Source organism: Capra hircus, chromosome 17 (genome assembly GCF_001704415.2).
Source record: "Capra hircus breed San Clemente chromosome 17, ASM170441v1, whole genome shotgun sequence".
Taxonomy (NCBI): Eukaryota; Metazoa; Chordata; class Mammalia; order Artiodactyla; family Bovidae; genus Capra; species Capra hircus.
The window spans coordinates 43,887,861-43,905,376 of NC_030824.1; the positions used below are offsets into that span (position 1 = coordinate 43,887,861).

Consider the following 17,516-nt stretch of genomic DNA (forward strand, 5'->3'; position numbering starts at 1 on the left):
TCTCAAATTATTTATTTTTCCAAAATTATGGTTTTCACCAAATTCTCCTAGCTATCACTTTCTTGGGGAATTCATTAATATTGATCAAATATTCATTAATGGTGATCAAACAGGAAAAAAAGTCAAATATAGTCATTTTGCCTGAGAATGAGTTATTGTCATTATAGTTTATGTTATCTTCAAATACTCTTTATCCACATTTCATTTTAAAGTGTAGTTATGGTGAAAACTGTGACAATGTAAGAACATGACATCTAGAGTCTATATTTATTCTCCAATTCTGACATCCCTAGTTATTTTTTTTCTAGTTTGCAAGTCAAAACAGTATTTTCTTTCTGTGAAGATAGCAGTTTTAACTGTTGTATAAATATCACACTGTCTATATTTCTTACATTTTATCTGTTTAGTGTTTCAGTGGGTGACTTATGTCTTTTTATACAGGACTTAGAAAAAGACTGAAAATTATGGGCCAGGCTTGGAAAAAGAGAATAATAATTAGTGTTACCATGTGTAAAGTAGGTTAACCTTCTACTATTAATGAAATAATAAAGTATATAAACAGAGTAATATCATAATAATAATGTTATTGATTAGCATTCGTTTAAACACATATAATTGCTGTGTACATTTTACATATGATATATACTTGTAAAATAGAGTAATGACATATTAAAAATTCATCTTATTATTATTTTATAAGCAATAGTGAATAGTTTAATATTATTAGGATTTTACTGCTATGAAAGAAAACTCAGTCTTCCTTCTATTTTTGTATTAAATTTGCTTTGTTTTGTCATCTCCATGTCAAGATAACATTATCTTTTATGCATCAAGGAAACAATAATTTTATGAGAATTCATAAAAGCGTGTGTGTTAGTCACTCAGTTGTGTCTTCCTCTTTGCGATCCCATGGATTTTAGCCCACGAGGCTCCTCTGTCCATGGAATTCTCCAGGCAAGAAAACTCCAGGAAAGTATTCCCTTCTCCAATAAAAGTAGTTAAGTCAATGGATATTTTTTTTCCAAATAATATATTAACAGTTTTCTATAAAAATGAAACATAACTTTGTTGATCCGTAGAAGCCCAAACAAAAGAATTATGAGTATATCAAGTGATTATTACTATGATCATGTGGTGTGTTATAAAGAAGGATGTTTGAGAGTATGGACTCTCAAGACAGACTATGTACTTTCAAATTTGGCTGTGCCATGTACTTACTGTGTGCCCTTAGCAAACTGCCTGACTTTAACCAGCCTCTTTTCCCAACTATAAAATAAGGATATGGTCATAATGTAACTCCACAGGATTGTTGTTATAAAGATTTGGTGAGAAATGCTTATGGCTATGGGCTTCCCAGGTGGCTCAGCAGTAAAGAATCTACCTGCAATGCAAGAGATGTAGGTTCAATCTCTGGGTTAGGAAGATCTCCTGGGGAAGGAAATGGCAGCCCATTACAATATTCTTGCCTGGGAAATTCCATGGACAGAGCAGTCTGGTCTACAGTACATGAGGTTGCAAAAGAGTCAGACATGACTTAGCAACTAAATGACAACTTAGGGCTGTGCCTAGCACATGCTGTTATACACATGTTGGTTACTTTCATGTATATATGTGTCATGATAGAGGCATTAGCTAACCTTCTGGTGGTAATCATTTTGCATGATATGTGTATCAAATCAACACAGTACATCAGTTTGTATAATGTTTTTATTACATCTCAATAAAACTGGAAAAAAGTAGACAAAAATAAGTGTTTAATATTAAAATGCAAGTGAGTGATCTTCTAGTTTTAATGATATATATTTTGTTTATATTAACAGTGTGGTAATTATATTATCCTCAAATCCTCTCCAAATGTTTTCTTGTGTTTAAGGATGAGGTAATCATTTCAATCATAGCTGATTCTATTTTAAATGATAAAGCCAAAATAGATCATAAAACATGCAATAAAGCACATTACATTAAATAGACAAATCATGCTTTCTTCATCATAAGATATAATTTACAAAGTCTGATTTTCAATAATGAAAATGAAGGATGAAGATGTTTTTTAACCTCTTTTTGTCTTTGTTCTTATTGGAGAATAGGAGGGGAGCATGTACAAAATTTTTGCTTAGCTTCTTTTTTAAATTTTAGTTACTTTATTTTTGGCTGTGCTAGGTCTTTGTTCTGAAGGAGATCAACCCTGGAATTTCTTTGGAAGGAATGATGCTAGACCTGAAACTCTAATACTTTGGCCACCTCATGCGAAGAGTTGACTCATTGGAAAAGACTGATGCTGGGAGGGATTGGGGGCAGGAGGAGAAGGGGACGACAGAGGATGAGATGGCTGGATGGCATCACTGACTCGATGGATGTGAGTCTGAGTGCACTCTGGGAGTTGGTGATGGACAGGGAGGCCTGGAGTGCTGCGCTTCATGGGGTCGCAGAGTCGGACACGAGTGAGCGACTGAACTGAACTGAACTGAGGTCTTTGTTGCTATGAGGGCTTTTCTCTAGGTGTGGTGAGTGGGTGCTGCTCTCTAGTTGTGGTGTGCAGGCTTCTCATTGTGGTGGCTTATTGTAGAGCATGGGCTCTACGGTATGTGGGTTTCAGCAGTTGGTGCATGTGGACTCATTAGCTGTGGTGCACAGACTTAGTTGTTCCACGGCATGTGGGATCATCCGAGATCTGGCATCAAACCTGTGTCTCCTACATTGGCAGGTGAGTTCTTTACCGCTGAGTTGGTCTTTACCACTGAGCCGGAGCACTGCTTAGCTTTTTATAGTGGTTTTCTAACTAAACAAATCTAGCAATATGCTTCAAAGTATAGTTCATGAAATGTTCATCTAAGAGGAATGCCCTGAAAAATGAATCCTGTGATCAAAAAGCACATTATTGATAAACAATTTGAGAGGTTAACAAGCACATTTGTTTAGCATTGTTTTACTAATTATATTCCTCTTTTGCAAATCATAAGTCTGCTCTGCACAAAATTATTTAAAGACTCGTGGACCAGTATTCTATGTAACAGCCCTTATGAAAGCATACTGTACAATCTTAACTGATTCCACCCTCACAAATATCTAAGTAGAAACTCATTGAAGTCAGATATCCCTTGTTATGAGTCAAACATTTGCTGACTTACAGTAAATAAATCATACAAGATTTTCCTCTTGCAATTTTCCTCTTCCTCTTGCTGGCTCTTTTTGGGCAGCATTGTGTGACTCACAGAATCATAGTTTCCCAAGTAGGGATTGAACTCCAGCCACGGCAGTAAAAGCACCTAGTCCTAACTACTGGACAGCCAGGAAATTCCCTCATTTTGCAACATCAAGTTCAAATAATCTTTTTGTTTTTTCATATTATCTGGCTCATAAACAACAGAGAGCCAAAGCATCAACCAAGATCCTCCTGAGTAGCAAAGTGTAGGGGACACCCAGCAATCAAAGAAAAATGATCAAATGAAAGCACAAATTCAAACGGAAAACAGATTTTGGTAAATGTTTCTTTTATTCTTGATTTCTACAGAAGATCTTCCTTAACTCTAAGATTGAAATCACTTATAAATGTTTGGCTATCACTTATCAGGCTAGCTTTGATTTCCAGAAAATTGAAGATTTATATCATGGAGCATCTAAGAAAAGTTAAACAAATTTTAGTGTAAACCTTTATGAGGTGAAGATCAAAATTTTAAAATTCCTATGCTAATATAAATTATTCTTTGCTTTGATCCCAAGGGTTGTCATTAGAAACATAAGCCATTATAATAATATTGTAGTAGATGAAACTATTTTCCCCCACTGAAGAATTTGTGTGTTTGTTTGTTTGTTTTTCCCTTTACTGAAAATTCCCGAATGCTTCATATCTATTGTCTTCAATTTTTTAAACTTTAACACTTTTTGGACTCTTACTTTCTCTACCACATATTTACTCAGCCTGCATTGATGGTTATATACCTAGACTTGTCTCTGTACCATTTGGGACTGGGAGCCTTTAAACAAGGTGTCTCAGACTCTCTTGGCATTTAGACTCTTAAGTTTTCAGGAAGGTTAGCTATAGTATTTTTTCTAGATAGCATTCCATTAGGAATCAGAGGGTTTAACTCCATCTCCATTAAGTTTACCATCAAGCAGACTTAGTTCAGCTCAGTTCAGTCACTGTCATGTATAACTCTGCGACCCCATGGACTGTAGCACTTCCCTCCAGGCTTCCCTGTTCACCACAAACTCTTGGACCTTGCTCAGACTCATGTCCATCGAGTCAATGATCCCATCTAACTATCTAATCCTCTGTTGTCCCCTTCTCCTCCTGCCTTTATCTTTTCCAGGATCAATGTCTTTTCTAATGAGTCGGCTCTTCACATCAGGTGGCCAAACTTCAGCTTCAGCATCAGCATCAGTCCTTCCAAAGAATATTCAGGACTGATTTCTTTTAGGATTGACAGGTTTGATCTCCTTGCAGTCCAAGGGACTCTCAAGAATCTTCTCCAACACCACAATTCAAAAGCATCAATTCTTTGACTCTCAGATTTCTTTATAGTCCAACTCTCACATCCATACATGACTACTGGAAAAATCACAGCTTTGACTATACAGACTTCCTTAGCAAAGTACTGTCTTTGCTTTTTGATATACTGTCTAGATTTATCGTAGCTTTTCTTCCAAGGAGCAAATGTCTTTTAATTTCATGGCTGCAGTCACTGTCTGCAGTGATTTTGGAGCCCAAGAAAATAAAGTCTATCACTGTTTCCATTGTTTCCCCATCTATTTTCTATGAAGTGATGGGATTGGATACCACGATTTTCATTTTTTGAATGTCGAGTTTTAAGCTTTTTTTCACTCTCCTCAATCACCTTCATCAAGAGCCTCTTTAGTTTCCCTTTGCTTTCTGCCATTAGGGGATGACATCTGCATATCTGAGGTTATTGATATTTCTCCCAACTATCTTGATTCCAGCTTATGTTTCATCCAGTCCAGCATTTTGCATGATATACTCTGCATATGGGCTCCCCTTGTAGCTCAGCTGCTGAAGAATATGCCTGCAATGCAGGAGACCTGAGTTCAATCCCTGGGTTGGGAAGATGCCCTGGAGAAGGGAAAGGCTATCCACTCCAGGATTCTGGCCTGGAGAATTCTGTGGACTGTATAGTCCATAGCATTGCAAAGAGCTGAACACGACTGAGAAACTTTCACTTCACTCTGCATATAAGTTAAATAAGCAAGGTAACAATATACAGCCTTGTTGTACTCCTTTCCCAATTTTGAACCAGCGCATTTTTCCATGCCCGGTTCTAACTGTTGCCTCTTGACCTGCATACAGATTTGTCAGGAGGCAGATAAGGTGGTCTGGTATCCCCATATCTTTAAGAATTTTCCATAGTTTGTTGTGATCCACACATTTAAAGGGTTTTGCATAGTCAATGAAGCAAATTTTTTTTCTGGAACTCTCTTGCTTTTTTTATGATCCAACAGATGTTGACAATTTTATCTCTGGTTCCTCTGCCTGTTCTAAATCCAGTTTTAACATCTGGTAGTTCTTGATTCACATACTGTTGAAGCCTAGCTTGGAGAATTTTGAGCATCACTGTGCTAGCATGTGAGATGAGTGCAGTTGTGTGGTAGTTTGAATATTTTGGCATTGTCTTTCTTTGGGGATAGAAGGAAAACTGACCTTTTCCAGTCCTGTGGCCACTGCTAAGGTTTCCAAATTTGCTATACGTCCTAAAAGACAATTAAATATTCAATTATAGTTTGGTTTTAAATATATTATGAAACATAGCGGTTTAATAGAAGTACATGTTAAGGATACTTAATGGAAATCAGTTTTTCAGGAAGGTTTAGCCAAATGAAGCTGTGATGGAAGTGCACACAGGCTAAAACGGCAATATTGAAAGCATAGTGTGCTCAAAAAGAACACAGGATGCGAGGGGAAGTTCCTCTAAGAGGGTAAAGTTCCGTGTGACTTAATCTTATGATGTGGTAGACAATGAAGCTGTGTAAGGGAGGGCATGTTAAGCCAAGTTTAAAATGAATTATAAGCAGAAATAACTTCAAGCATGGGTGCATTATAATGACATTATATTGCAGAGTAATTATTCTGATTTGCAACTGAAAATTTATTTTGAGTGAAGTAGTTTTTGAAACAAAGAGAATATTGAAAGAGTGACTGGACAAATAAGAAAATGACTTCTCATTACCATGTACTCTATTTTTTAAAACTTGAAAAGCAGATTTTATTATATGTATAGTTGTACTTATTTTTCTGTAGTATTTTCCAGGTAATTAGGTACACTTTTGTTCCATTATTTTAAACAGCTACATAATATTTCATGTAATAAATGACTGGATTAAATTACTATACTATTGTGGTTACAAAAAACACTCAATATGTTAACACTGAATAAAAATTTAGATATGCAGGACAGTACTGTTAACTATAGGCACAACATTGCATAGCAGACCTCTATAACTTATTCATCTTGAATATTTGAAAACAACACTATGTTGTTTTGAATAGCAATACTTTTCCCCACCCAAACCCCTGCCAACTACCATTTTATCCTGCTTCTATGAGTCTGAATAGCCTTTCACTTAGCCTTCTTTATGGTCCAGCTCTCACATCCATACATGACTGCTGGAAAAACCATAGCCTTGACTAGATGGACCTTTGTCAGCAAAGTGTTGTCTCTGCTTTTTAATATGCTGTCTAGGCTGGTCATAACTTTTCTTCCAAGGAGTAAGCCTCTTTTAATTTCATGGTTGCAGTCACCATCTGCAGTTATTTTGGAGCCCAGGAAGATAAAATCTGTCACTGTTTCCATTGTTTCCCTATCTGTTTTCCATGAAGTGGTGGGATTGGATGCCATGATCTTCATTTTGTGAGTGTTGACTTTTAAGCCAGCTTATTTCAATCTCCTCTTTAACCTTAATCAAGAGGTTCTTCAGTTCTTCTTTACTTTCTGCCATTAGAGTGATTTCATCTTCATATCTGAGGTTGTTGATACTTCTCCTGACACTCTTGATTCCATCCTGTGATTCATCCAGCCCAGCATGTCACATCATGTACTCTGCATAAAAGCTAAGTTTACAGAGTGACAATATACACCTTTGATGTATTCCTTTCCCAATATGAACCGGTCTGTTATTCCATGTCTGGTTCTAACTGTTGCTTCTTGACCTGCATAGAGGTTTCTCAGGAAACAGATAAGGTGTCGAGGTAATGGACAGGGAGGCCTGGTGTGCTGCGATTCATGGGGTCTCAGAGTCGGACACAACTGAGTGACTGAACTGAACTGATTCCCATCTCAGAATTTTCCACAGTTTCCTGTGATCCACACAGTCAAAGGCTTTAGCACAGTCAATGAAACAGAAGTGGATTTTTTTTTTTTTTCTGGAATTTCTTTGCTTTCTCTGTGATCCAATAGTAGTTGGTAAGTTGATCTCTGGTTCCTCTGCCTTTTTCTAAATCCAGCTTGTACGTGTGGAATTTCTCAATTCACATAGTGCTGAAGGCTAGCTTGAAGGATTTTGAGCGTGACCTTGCTAGCATGTGAAATGAGTGCAATTGTGCTGTAGCTTGAACATTCTTTGTCATTGCCTTTCTTTGAGATTGGAATGAAAACTGACCTTTTCCAGTCCTGTGGCCACTGCTGGAATCAGGTAGAATTTGCCCTCTGTAACTGGCTTATTTCACTTAGTATGATGTTTTCCAAGTTCATCCAAGTTATTATTTATTATAGGATTCCTCTTTTATAATGCTAAATTATATATTTAGCCATTTATTTATATATATATATATATATATATATATATATATATATGGGAGAAGGCAATGGCAACCCACTCCAGTACTTTTGCCTGGAAAATCCCATGGACAGAGGAGCTGGTAGGCTGCAGCCCATGGGATCGCTAGGAGTCGGACATGACTGAGTGACTTCACTTTCACTTTTCACTTTCATGCATTGGAGAAGGAAATGGCAACCCACTCCAGTATTCTTGCCTGGAGAATCCCAGGGACTGGGGAGCCTGGTGGGCTGCCGTCTATGGGTTCGCACAGAGTCAGGAACGACTGAAGTGATTTAGCAGCAGCAGCATATATATGCACACACCTTGTATACACACACACATAAATATATATGCATGTATATACTACACAGATATATAGTATATACACAGATATACTAAGCTTGACTATTATTTAGGTGGTATACAAGTTCATTTTTAAAATAATTAATATCGAGCTGCTAATTTCAGCACATTCTACTTAACATTCATTAGTATTTAGGAAGTTTGACATCTGCAGTCTTGAAAGCTAGATTTATTGATTTATTTGGCTGAAAATCCTGCATGCAAAATTATCAACTCCATATGCAAATAATGTAAAATCCGCATAAGATGGCTTGTTGCTTTGTTTTACATAATGCTGTTCCCTCCAATCTATTACTGTGTGAATTGCTTGAAGTGCGTGTGTGCTCAGTCTGCTTAGTCATGTCTGACTCTTTGTGACCCCATGGACTGTAGCCCACCAGGCTCCTCTGTGCATGGAATTTTCCAGACAAGAATACTTTAGTGTGCTGTCATACCCTCCTCCAGGGGATCTTCCTGACCCTGGGATTGAACCCACATCTCCTGCATTGGCAGGATTCTTTATTGCTAAGCCACTTAGGAAGTCCCATTGTTTGAAATAATCAAACTTAATTGAAAATGTTAACATTTTTAAAAAGTATTTGTTTTAGAACTCTTTTTGAGAATCTAAGTGACAAGGTCATTTTTGCTGAGTTTTTGCTAATAATGATAAATTTCTTGCTTGATAATTGATTACCTTGTTCACCTCTCAGTTTCTTAAGTTTTCAAAAGGTCATAACAAAGGGAAACCTGCAATTATAATAAAGGACAAAAATAAACAGAAAAATTAAGAATTGCACAAATAATTTGGGAATGCATAGAAGTTTAAAACTACTGAAAATTTCTCTTAGTCCTGAAAATAATAACATTGACATCTCAATCGTCTAATTTGACATTTCCAGGTTTTTTCTGTATGGATAAAACTGTCTAGATGGTTTCTTTACAAGGTCCATTATACTCAGTATTTTTTAAGTACATGTTACTTATGTACTATACATATTTAGAATAGTTACATATAAGAAATTCCATTTATTCAACACAATTTTGAGAAGTCTTCATGTCAAAGCATTTCCAGATCAGTGTATTATAGCATTCTCTAAAAAATAGAGAATGTTCCTGACACATTCATGAAAGTCCTTTAGGTGACAAATTATGGGTCTAGAATTCATCAGTGAGTATCTTACCTTTAAATTAGACACTGATAGACACTGATTAGACACTTCTACTCTAAAGAAAGAAGAGACTTGGCACCTAATTTTATTCCAAACTAAAAGATTTCTGAAGAAAAAAGAAACAAAATCACCCTAACAAAATTGAGGACATAATTACTTTTAAGGTCAATTTTGTAGACAGTCTCAAGGAATAATTTGAGTTTTATTTTAATCACCTATTGTTGAGGTATAGACGCTTTGTACTCCCCAAGGAGTTTCATGATATCTTGAAGACATCATGTATCTTTTTGCTCTAAACTCAAATTTAAAGCAGTCTGTAAAATATTGATGTATGAAAAGAGCAATTGGAACTCGGCACCTCCCACCCTGGGCTCCGCGCGGTGGCCGGCAGAATAAGTCTGCATATCTTCAGTGACGAAAGTGTCACTGGTGACAAAAGCACAGAAAATTGCGACTTCCTGTTTTCACCACCAGAACTTACCAGAAGATCATCTGTTCTCCGTCTGTCACAGAAAGAAAATGTGCCACCGAAAAGCACAGACAAAGCTGTGAAGGTGATTTTTCAGACTTCTCTGTGGGACCCATAGACACACAGGATCTTAAGTCCCAGCGTGGGCAGCAAGCTCGAAGCCTGTTTTGCTCTGGGCGACCCCATTGGATTAGAAAACTGCCATGAAGTCTGTACCCAGAAAGAGAATCAACAGTTCACCAAGGAAACAGACACCAAAACGACGCATGGAATTCTCCAGAAGCCAGTACTGGTCAACGCCGAGCCCCCTTCAGAGGACATGAGACCAGCCTCCGAAGACCAGCCTCCTGGTGGGCCCCCCTCAGCTTCCCTGGTCAGCCTGGGTCCCTCAAGCTCTTCCCAGATACCAGACAGTGTTGAAAACCCTGAGGCCTCCCGAGGACCAGCGCCCAGCAGCCCTGAGTGAGCCGGGAAGAGCACGTCCTCCCTCGGCCCTCGGAGGAGAGCATGCCCCTTGGCCCCACGGCTCCAGAACAGCCCCCCAGGGTGGTGTCCCAGGACACAGCAGAGGACCTGCTCAGCTCTATTGGAGGGGGTCCGTGATCCCCTCGCTGGGCCTGCCTCGCCCTCTGGTGCCCACCCTGGAGAAAAACCCCTCGTGGACCTGCCTGAAGCGGCCCCAGCGGGCTCCATGGATGCCACCAGCCATGAGGACACGGCCCTGACCAGCCCAGGAGAGGCTGCAGGGGCCACACACCCCAGTGCTCAGGGGGAGGAGGCCCGTGGCCAGGCCGCTGGCTCTCTGAGGAGTGAGCCTGTCCGGCTGGAGTTTGACTTTTCTGACGCCACCAGCAAAAGGTCCCCCCAACCTGCGAAAGTGAGGGAAAGTCCTGGGTCTCAACCCCCCCTCGAGGAGACCAAAGGCGAGGCCCGGAAAGGCCCCCCAGGAAGCGAGCAAGGGTTGCAAGCTCGCTCTCCACGAGTCCGATGGCCCGAGCTGGGACAAGCCAGACGACCCAGACTGTAACCCAGCCGTGGACAGTGGAGAGGCCTGCCCCCAGAGCACCTGCAGAGTGGCCAGGCCTCAGAGGCCTTGTGTCTGAGCTGGCAGGTGTGCTCAGATGACACACCTGGGACAAGGGCCCCAGCAAGGACACCAGGAGTGGGGAGGTGGGGGGGGTGGACCACAGGCTCTTCAGGGAGGTCAGCGCCCCTTGGCAGCCCAAGCAGTGAGCCACCGACTGCACCCACCAACACCACACCCCCCACCGAGAGAGAGCTGGAGCCCACCGTGGACCTGAGTGGGGAGCAGTTCTGGGACCCTACGGAAGTCCTAGGTGCAGGGGGCTCCAGGTGGACTACCTGGAGCAGTTTGGGGCATTATTGTTTAAAGAGTCAGCTCTGAGGAAGCAGTCACTACCTCAACTTCAACCCACTCCTGCAGGACAGTCCCCAGGGGCTGGCACCCAGCAGCAGCAGCGGGCCGCCTGACAGGCCGCAGGGCCCACCTGTCCCGAGCCCGGGCCTCTGGCCTCCGAGGAGAGCCCTGGGCTCACGCAGACGGTGGGTGGCTTCTCTCCTGGTCTCCGTGCTCACAGTGTGGAGGCACCTTCCTCTGGAAGCCCCCCGGAGGCCCAGCTGCTTGACTCGGACTTCCCAGGAGCCCAGGGTGGCTGGCCCGGCTCCGTGTGACCTCGGGCCTGGGGCTCCACTGCTGCCTGTGGGGCCGATCGTGGACGTGCTGAAGTACAGCCAGAAGAACCTGGACTTGGCGGTGGAGGCCACGCAGAAAGAGAACGAGGTGCTATGGGGCAAGTGCGCAGCGCTGCAGGAGAGGCTTCTGGAGATGGGGAAGATCATGGACAGCTTTGAGGGGACTGTCTACCAGGTGATGGAGGAGTCTCAGAAACAGAAGGAGCTCGCCAAGGCCGAAATGCAGAAGGTCCTGAAGGAGAAGGTACAACTGATGGCCGACTTGCACTCCGTGGAAAAGTCGTTCTCCGACCTCTTCAAGCGGTTTGAGAAACAGAAGGAGAACGAAGAGTCGCTGAAGAAGTGTGTCGAGGATTACATAGAGAGGGTGGAGGAGGAGGCTCAGAAGTACCAGGCGCTGAAGGCGCAGGCGGAGGAGAAGCTCCAGCAGGCAAGCGAGGAGATCGCCCGGGAAGGCCCAGACGGACGCTCTGGCGCTGCAGGCGGTCCTGAGGAAGGAGCAGATGTGTGTCCACTCTCTGAAGAAGGTGGTGGAGCAGAAGACTAAAGAGGATGATGAGCTGACCAGAATCTGTGACGACCTCATTTCCAAGAGGAAGAGAATCTGACGTGACAGCCCCGAACTTGCCATCTTCCCTTTGTGTGTGTGTGTCTGTCTAGGTTTTTCTTCTCTATTGACGTCAATTCTTTTTTCAATTCGTTTTTAACCTAGGTTGCTTTAGGAAAAAAATCTAAATAAAGTTTCTCTTAAATCTAAAAAAATTAAAAAATAAAAGAGCAATTGTTAATTAATTACTCTTAGGTTATTCTCTTTTTTTCTAATTTCTACTTTTAGTTAAAAAAAAAAAAACTCAGTTCTTGAATATGGTGTGAAGTTTTTGGTATTTGGTTTTATCTTCACATGTCAATCTGATTTTTTTCCTTCATATTTTCTTCAAATTTAACTTTATATATATTCACATAGACTTATATTTGCCATCAATTAACTCTGCCTGGCCTATTCTGAGTTAAATAATACAGGTTCTATATATAAATGTCAAAATACTTCTATTATTTTTTCCTCTCTCCTTTGACAAGTCCTCTATGACCTAATAGTAGAATTAAACACTTTATTTATCCTTGTCACTTTCTCAACATGATTCTTATTTCAAAGCAGTTAACTCCTACTCCTAGAATTAAAACTGAATGCCTAGTGCAGAGTACAATATAATTGACAAGCAAGCTTTTCCAGATGCTTTCTGAGACTAAGTATGAGCTTCCATTAATGTAGTACTTAGCTTAATAGTCTTGAGAATTCTAACTCTGGTTCTTGTGAATACATCAATAAAAATATAATACTATCTCTTCTCCAATTCATTCCATCCATTTTTTTCTAATTATAATTAAAATTACTATATCAAAATTCATCACCAATTACAAGAAAATGCATACCTGAAAATTTTCTCAGTGTACAATAAGATGTGTGGAGAACAAATCAATCTTGAATTCCATGAGTCTGACCTCGTATTGATTAGCCTGACTACTATTGTCTTTCTTTCCTTTGATGAACTTACCCTCTGAAAGTACTGCTAACAATAGCATTAACATATTCATAATTCTAAAAATTTAAGATTATATATTCATTTATTCTCTATTTTCCTTCTGATAGTAATTTGTTCATTATATTATTGCATTGTTACAATTACCACATTCTCATGATCATAACACAGTTTCTGATGCCACTTGTATTTTGATTGTTCTTTCTGTTAACAAATTGATCCATTTTACAAACCTCTATAGTCCAGTCTTTGTATTAGGAAAAAGGGATATAGAGACAAATAAGGTGGCTCAGAGGTTAAAGCATCTGCCTGGAATGCAGGAGACCCAGATTTGATCCCTGGGTCGGGACGATCCCCCTGGAGAAGGAAATGGCAACCCACTCCAGTACTCTTGCCTGGAGAATCCCATGGAGAGAGGAGCCTGGCAGGCTACAGTCCGCAAAGAGTCGAACACGACTGAGCGACTTCACTTCACTTTCACTAAGGTGTAATCTCTGTCATCAGAGAACTGAGACTGGTTAAGTGATTAATAAGAAATCAGTAATTAGATAATTGCAACATTATTTTGATTTTCTTGCTGCACTGACATTCTTTTACTTTAAAACATTTAAATTATTAAACTATGTCAAAGTGTTGCACAATGTTTCAAAAACTTGAGGATATAATTGCATTCTCATCAACTGCATGTTAAGTATTACTATAATGAAATGTAATGGACTATCTCTGGGTCATGCTAAAATATTTTTATGGTGATATCATTAATAAAATGTCTACCAAGTTTTCCCTAATTTTACATCCCACTATTATTTAAATATGAGCAATATATTAACACACTCTCTTGGAGATTTTACTTGGAAAATGATCTTTCAGATTTTTTTATTGTATTAATTTTGTTCTAAAAAAGATATCCCATAGTTTATTAACACTGTTATAAAAATGTATTCTCTCATCTAGCCAAGATGGAGTAACCACTACAGGAATATATATTCAGTAAAAATGAATATAAAAATTGGGGAGAATACTTAAGACAACTATTTTTCAATGTTATTTAACAGGCAGTGTTGGAATTTTATGCCTGAAAGAGGAAGGAAATAATACATGTTGAGCAACCTATGAATGTTGGCTTTATAGTTGACTTTACCCTTCAGATTTTTAGTTTAGGGATGGAAAACAGTGGTATCTATGAGCTGGAAAAATAGAGCTTGGAGTTCAGGGCCAGTGAAGTAGCTATAGTTTGTGACGTTAGGCTATTATTAAACAGGATCCTACTCGGGAAAGGAGCTCCAAATATTGACTTTAAGGATCCTTTCTATTTCTGACTGAATAGTAAGATGATGTATGCAAAGCAGTCTTCCATGAGGTTTGACAGAGGACAGTTACTGGGGAGTAGGGGCCCAGATGAAGTGCTTAGAGGTCAAAAAGTACTGGCAGAAATGGGAATTTTGATGAAACAAAATGCAGAGACCTCACTTGAATAATGCAGGCTCTCAGTGGAGATTCCAGATAATACCAAGTTTTAAATAAGATTATTTTTGAAAGAGTGAAACTTAATGTAAACTGTGGACTTTGGATGATAATGATGTGTCAATATAGTATAGTTTCATCAGTTGTAAATTTGGAGGAAGATGTTGCTAATGCCTGAGTAGTTGCATGTGTGGTTTAGGGAGTACATGAGAAATATCTATACCTTCCTCTCAGTGTTTCTGTGAACCTATATTTGCTCTAAAAAAGTAAAGGCCTGAACACCAAGAATATGATAGCAGTGATGGCACATGACTTCCAAAGTTATATCATAAAATGTTATATAGGACTTCTACCTGGCTTATTCTGTCTTGTGGCACTTATCTTTGGATCCAGGTATTGTGCTCTAAGGAAACCCAAACTACCTCTATAATCAGAGGCCCTTTGAAGAATGAAACTGAGGCCCCTGTTTAACAGTCACTGTCAACAACTAGACAAGTGAGTGCATGAACCTTTAACAATTCCAGTACTTGGTCTTTGATTCTTTAACCTGAGGCCATAGAGACAATAGAACTTATACAAGAAATCCCCACTTTGTCCTTTTCAATGTTCTGATTTATGGTGACAATGTATGGCTATTTAGTGACAATAAATTTGGAGATAATCTATTATAATACCACAAAGATTCCATCTTTGTTCTGACCATTGTCATTGTCAAATTTACTTCTTTAATGACCCACCTTAAGTTCCATTTTCCAACAATAAAATAATTAACCAACTTACAACATCAGAATGTTTGTCATTTTCTTGCTTCATTGTACATATCTCTTCATTGTAAATACCTCATTGGATTCAGTTATCTGCACTTATGTAGCTTATTAAATCTGTGGGAAAAAAAAAAAAAAAAACTCAACCATGCTGACTGATCTCACCTTTAAATCAGGACCACCATGTCCAGTGAGACTTTTAATATCTATTCAGAGCATTTAAAAATAGGTCATTTTATTGTATCATATCTAATAAATGACATGATGTCTTGGATACCATTGAATACAGGTAACACTGCAACTTAAATGTATATCTTAGTTTAATAGCTGTGTTCCAGTGGGTGGTACTTTTGATCCATTTCTTTTCCTATAACTCCATGAAAATTAAATTTAATTAAATTATGTTTTATTAAAGTGTATGTTAATTTTATAGTACTAGTGTTAACATATATAAAGCATTACCTTATGGTTTCCCCATTTCTTAATTCCTTTAAATTCATATTAAATGATGACCCAGCAATCCCACTGCTGGGCATACACACCGAGGAAACCAGAATTGAAAGAGACACATGTACCCCAATGTTCATCGCAGCACTGTTTATAATAGCTAGGACATGGAAACAACCTAGATGTCCATCAGCAGATGAATGGATAAGAAAGCTGTGGTACATATACACAATGGAGTATTACTCAGCCGTTAAAAAGAATTCATTTGAATCAGTTCTGATGAGATGGATGAAACTGGAGCCGATTATACAGAGTGAAGTAAGCCAGAAAGAAAAACACCAATACAGTATACTAACACATATATATGGAATTTAGGAAGATGGCAATGACGACCCTGTATGCAAGACAGGGAAAGAGACACAGATGTGTATAATGGACTTTTGGACTCAGAGGGAGAGGGAGAGGGTGGGATGATTTGGGAGAATGACATTCTAACATGTATACTGTCATGTAAGAATTGAATCGCCAGTCTATGTCTGATGCAGGATACAGCATGCTTGGAGCTGGTGCATGGGGATGACCCAGAGAGATGTTATGGGGAGGGAGGTGGGAGGGGGGTTCATGTTTGGGAACGCATGTAAGAATTAAAGATTTTAAAATTTAAAAAAAAAATAAAAAATAAATAAAGTAAAAAAAAAATAAAATAAAATAAGTGATAAAAAATAAATAAATAAATTCATATTAAATGAAAATAAAGCAAAATACTCAATTCTTAAATTTTTTGCAGTTTCATCAGAAGAAAATGTTATTACAAAACAGAAAAAAGTTACATAATTCTACTTAAGAAAAAAATGAAGGATCTTAAAGCAATTTATTATTTAGATCAAATACTGAAATAAATAACAAGTGATTGAAATTTTTATCTATAATACTTCTACCCCTGTACAACATGTTAATTCTAATCTATTTGAGAACATTATTCAACTATAATAGCAGTCTTCCATAAAATATAATGTAATAAAATATAATTAAAACATGCATTGTTAGTAATGCAGCAAAAGCAAATAACTCACATGGTTTAATAATATAACAAATTATTAAAACATAGAAATTATTTATTATATAAGTTTTGAACCATTTCCTAATATAATTGCCAAATCCTGTGAAGTGTACTGGATTCTGTGATATTTTACCTAGAGTTTTTCATTTGTACTAGAAAAATATATATATATATATATATATATATATACACATACATACATACATATATACTTTCAGAAATCAATATTAGATCATTGTTTCTTTGTGTTTTATTCTTTATAATAACCTATATGGAGTTAGAGTCATTTCTGATTAGGGGACAAATTTTCTGAAACTCTATACAATAAGTTATCACAATAGAGACATCTTGTACAGGTGGGATGCCAGGGAAAGACAAATAGTTTGAAGTAAAAAATGATAAAGGGAGCTCACAGAGATATACATCAGACAAGTCAAAAGCTTCATGGTTCAGTGAAGGCTCCTGGCAAAATCATTTAACACACAGTTTTAAGGTATTATAAAAAAAATATTTTTACTTAAACAGACGCTATGGTCTAGTGATATATGATCTATAGTTTGATTGATTTCTTTTAAAATTAGCAGTATATTAGGCTGAAAATGGAGAACCAACAGAAGTGTTAACATAATTTATACAGGCTGCAAATGTTAAGTAGTTTTATTCATTGTGGGAATAAATCTATCCCACTGTTTGAAACTATCAATTAAGTTGATGGCTAAAATTCATTAAAATAGATGTATAGCATGCTATTCACGACAAGCAAATGCTCCATCTATCACTACT

General features: G+C 38.5%; 1 pseudogene; it reads left to right on the top strand.

Annotated features, from left to right (window-relative positions):
* LOC102177913 overlaps positions 1–12,068 on the top strand; it is a 42,853-nt pseudogene extending 30,785 nt beyond the window's left edge.